Here is a 5256-nt window from a genome sequence, read left to right as displayed (position 1 = left end):
GGAGGAGAGACCCGAGGCGGACGCCGGTCCGAGTGTCAGGTGAACTGAACTTCAGGTGAGAAGTTATGATCTGCAGTCTGAGTCAGATATAAACCAAGTTTAGGTGGAGTTTATTTTCGTTGTGCTACTCATACTGCGTACTAGCTAGCTTGATGGAGTTTCGGTACAGCTGGGTGGGTGCTATGATGTTACTGATAGTGAACTTTATGTTATTCATAAGGTTAGTTAGTAGAGTTGCCAACCGTCCCATAAAAAAGGGCATCGTCCCGCGTTCAGAGAAAATATTACTCGTTTCGTATTGAGCTGAAAAGAAACACAGTTTGTCCCGGACTTCAGCTAGAATGAAAAAAGACACAAAGCTGGAGTTATTCTGTGTCTTTACGCTGTCAGCTGTCACTTCTCCTCTCATTCTCTCCCCTCCCTCTCCTGTTGCTACTTCAATCATGAAACTGATCAATGATCAGCTGATCGGCTTTTCTCTCTCGTTTGTTTATCACCCACTTTGCGCCAGAAAGAAGAAACCGGCTGATGTCGCGCTAAACAACAGCAGCACGTTTAAGCTTGATCAGCTGTTGTTAGAATTTATTTAATATTAATTTCTAGTATCAGCTGATGTTTGCTGGAGCCACAGCTGTAAAGCTGCTGGTCATGATGTCAGTTTGGTTATCTGGTGAGAGGGAAACATGAAGATGAAACCAGGAGATGTCCTTACTGAATCATCAGAGCTGAACAGTGATGGAGAAACAGGTTTACCTTTTAGGTGACATGAATGAGTTGAAGGGAAGTTATGAACTGTTTCTGAGAGACAAATAACACCAGGATCCTTTTTTTTTAACGTAGCTGACAGCTGGTAACTGTCCAGGGGCGGATCTAGCAAAGTTTTGCCAGGTAGGGCATTAACAGGGAGAGGGGGGCACAAAGAAATACTTTTCTTTCTTATTCTCATTTAAAATATCTAGTTTTTATTAAATAATTATCTGAATCTTACAATCAAAGTTTTTATCTGACATAAAATGTATAGAAATCATGCATATACCAACAAGACTGTACATCACTGTCACCACAGTGTTTGTTTTCATTCAAAGGCTTTATGGCTTTAATACCTGTTGGGCTGGTCTCTAGTTAAAATGCCCGGGCCGATTTTTTTGGCCCAGTCCAGCCCTGATGCCATCACATCAAATCCAGGTTACAGACCATACTACTCCCTGTCAACATATTCAATATATGATCAGATCTTTCCCCAACAGATACACAGGTAATTTAGCCTACAAGGAGGAATCTAAGAGGGATTTCTTATTTACTGGCTCATTGAAGTGGAAAAAATGTTGACTGTGTGTTTATTCCTCCTTTCAATTTGGGCATATTCTGCATGTTTTCAAATATCTCCACAATAGTCAAAGCATCTATTAGTGGGACTTATCCAACACAGTCACAGCCTGACCTTAAGATATGCATTTACTCAGCACTGACTCACTGCTTTTAGTATTGCAATACTTTGAGGGAAGTGCAAATGAAAACCATGCAGGGTTCAACTGAACCCATTGTTTGGCTCTGTAAGCTTAAAATCAGTGCAGCCTTTGTCTGATTGTAGCTTGTTTGATATCACACTTTCAGCAATGTGTTATAGGATTTAATGTATTACTGAGTAAATATACAGAATCATCATGCCAAAGCCTGAGTGTGAGGATGTAAACTTGGGCAAAAGTCACAGCAAATCACAAACACTAAATATTATAGAAAGATATTGACAATCATTCTGGTCTGTCATTAATTTGTAGTTGGTATAAGCTCTGACATATTTTCTTTGGGTTACAAGAAATTGTCTACTCTCAAAAGTAAAAACAGTACTTTATTCCAAGGTAAATCTGAGCTCACATCAATTGAAATACCTCACTGTGCAGATATACACATTAACATACATGAACATGAAAACAGTATGATAGGTAACAGTTAAAGCTGGATGTTAAGTTTGTTTGAATTTCAAGGTGGACAATATTTTTCCCTATTTTCACACTCAGAGAGGATATGATGATTAATTTGGTCAGTGCATTTTTTGTTCCAGAAAGAAATAATGACCAAGAGCACGACAAAAGACCAAATGGTCAACCCAGAGTCAGCAAATGTGAAAAAATACTCTGCAATCACTAAGCAACCACCGATGATTCCGGTCACGAGGGGGTCGCCATCCTACTTTTACAACAGTGTGACTGAACCATTAGGGAAAGGGAAATGTATTTAGGTGACAGCAGTGGAGATCAGGGGTACAGGAACTACACGTAGGGCATCAGCAATCATATCAATCATCAGTCAAAGCCACTGAGGTCCCATTCTTATGTGTGATGTAAACATTAACTGAATGTCCTGAGCAGGATATGTGTGATTATAGGAAGTATAATTGTGATAAATGATTAGTAGAATTGATAATTACATCAGTAAGTAAAATGGTGAGCATAAAAAATAATATTGCTTTACATCTCAATCAGTAAATACTGAAAAAGTAAAGAACTTGATCCAATTTATAAAAAGTATCCCAATGTTTCTTGCTTTGGGCAGCTGAAACACACTGACCTTTGTACAGGAATATACTACCTGCCTTACCTATCCATAACCACCGTGGAATGTCTTGTTTTTGTGTGTGTGTGTGTGTGTGTGGGGGGGTCCATTTCAGGTAGGCCTGGCTAAGGCATGACTGGAAAAAGTCATAATGCTCAGACTGAAAAGATCTTTGGACAAGTTTAAGTTAGCGGTGCGCTACGGGTCTAGTAGCATGTGACTGGAGCCTTAAGGCCCAATACCTGTGACAGCTGTCTGCTTCAGTGAACTGGAGTGAGCTAAAGAAGAAAACCTGAATTGGTTAATTGAGCATTCCAATGAATTAATGTTTAAATTTACAAAAGAGTTATTGTCTGCATGAGTCTCTATAGAATGTATAACTCTATTTGTGATTGATTCACAGAAGTAGACATGCCTGGTGAACAACAAAATTGTTTTAAAATTGTTTACAGGCAACAGAGATCACAGAGATCCGAATGACCTTAACCGTCCCCGCTTTGTAATATAGTCTTTTTCTGTAGCTTGCATGTGATGATGTGTGATCATCACACAGATAGCATACGTCCAAAAGAAAGTCACCAGAAAAAAACTGACTTTGACCAAATCCGTTGTTAGCCTGTAAATATAATTATAGACTATGTTTGGGTTTATATCATACTGTAATGAATGAAACTATAGTAACTTCAGTTATCATCAGATGTTTATATTGTCTTTTTGGTTTTAGCAGAAGACCATGTACATCATGCTTAACTCTGGACTAGGCTGTGTGGCTGTTTTAACCTGATACCATGAGTACAGGTTCCTTAAACATCACACAAAGGTGAGGAAAGCACTGTGAACCAAAGTTACTTCCTTCTTTGCACAACCAGCCTCTGCTAAACTGATGACACCTGTGCATCCCCTAAGCTGGCGGGTGGGCACGTGCACAGATTAAAGTAGGATTTGATAGAGAGGGGAAACCCTAAGGTGCAGCATGGGAAAAAAGAATTACTCATAATCAGTGTTGGGCAAGTTACTGTGAAAAAGTAATTAATTATACATACTAGTTACTTCTTCAAAAAAATAACTGAGTTAGTAACTGAGTTACAAGATTCTAAAAGTAATTAGTTACTTGAAAAGTAACTATTGTGTGAAGTGTTTAACCCTCTGGGGTCCAGGTTATAATTGGCCTTTTTTCACTACTTTTGATGTTTCCTCTACATTTCACCTTTAAAAACTCTTTACTTTGCCTTGTTTGGTATCATCCTTTTCAGCACAACCTCACGTGCCTGAATTTGCAGTTATGTTTTCATTTTGACATACTGTATTAACACAATTCATCTAAAATCAGACAAAAAACATAAAATCCAAGTAGAAAAAGTTATTTCTGTAACAACCACAAACATGTTTATTGAATCATATTTCATAACTTTAAATGCAAATATAAATGGTCAATTTTAAAATCCATATGCACAAGTTTTGCAAACAACAAAGTTATTTGCAGCCATTTACCTTTTACCCTTTTTTAAATAACCATTTCAAACTATTTACAGAACAATCAGCTGTTCTGCATTCAATAAGATGCCACACAAATTATTTGTGCCACTCCAAAAAAATAATTTCTGTCCACTATAAAGGAGAACATCACAGCCTGATACCTGCAGGTCTGACAGCAGCAGGTGTATCACTCCTGTTTCTACCTGGAGACAGCAGTCGCCTCATTGTTCTGACACACAACACAAAACTATCCACAACACTACACACTAACTACACAAGACAACACATTAACTACACACTCCAAACACGCTAAACGTCACAAATCTCTCACATCTCAAAACTCGCTCTCTCTCTTTTTCTGCTGTCTTTCTTTCTCTCTCTCGCGTCACTCCTAAAACTTCCCCCTCTTCCTAAACAACCAAATGTCATGTTGCCATATCATTTTTGATTGGTCGACATGGTGCATTTTTCCACCAACATGAAAGGGCTGTTTTTTGTTTGGTCATAAGCAGAGAGTGCTTGCTAGCGCTGTCATTAGACAGTAAACGTGACGAAAAACTGGTATATATCACATTGTTGCTTTGTCATCTTAAAGTGGTCATGTGATTGGCTTACCACGACTACTTTATTCTTCCTCAGCCAAACAGCAGCACTCATACGATTGTTTTGCCCCCTAGCTCCAGGTGTTGTGCCAAAAAGTGATTGCCATAAAGGGGGCGCGCAGCTGCTAAAAGTTGTAGCGCCCAGATTACTTACAGCAACTGATATAAGGTGCGGTAAGCTGAACACAGCTTCAACTGTCTGTTTGTTGAAAAATAGTAACGCGACCGCACCGCACTTTCTTGCTAGTGACTGTAACGGCCATTACTTCTAACGCCGTTATTCCCATCACTGCTCATAATAACTTGTTTTCTGAGCTCCAGAGAGTTAGCACTGTTGCCTCACAGCAAGAAGGTTCTGAGTTCAATTCCACCATCAGGCCGGGGTCTTTCTCTGTTTGTGCACTAATGTAAAATCATGTCTGCTGCCCTTGATGTAACGTTACAAGAAACAACAACCTCTTCTGCACTAATCCAACATAGTGAAGTACTGCAAACTTTAGCCTGCTCTAAGCTGCAACATTTGAATGACAAAAAGTTAGTATATTTCAATTTGTTTAGCAAGAAAGTTTCACAATAAAACATAAACACACAAGGATCAAATGTCTGATTTAAATTTTGAATTTAA

Source organism: Haplochromis burtoni, unplaced genomic scaffold, assembly GCF_018398535.1.
Source record: "Haplochromis burtoni strain Fernald_Lab_line unplaced genomic scaffold, NCSU_Asbu1 Contig_97, whole genome shotgun sequence".
In the NCBI taxonomy this organism is placed as follows: Eukaryota; Metazoa; Chordata; class Actinopteri; order Cichliformes; family Cichlidae; genus Haplochromis; species Haplochromis burtoni.
This window is presented reverse-complemented; position numbering follows the sequence as displayed.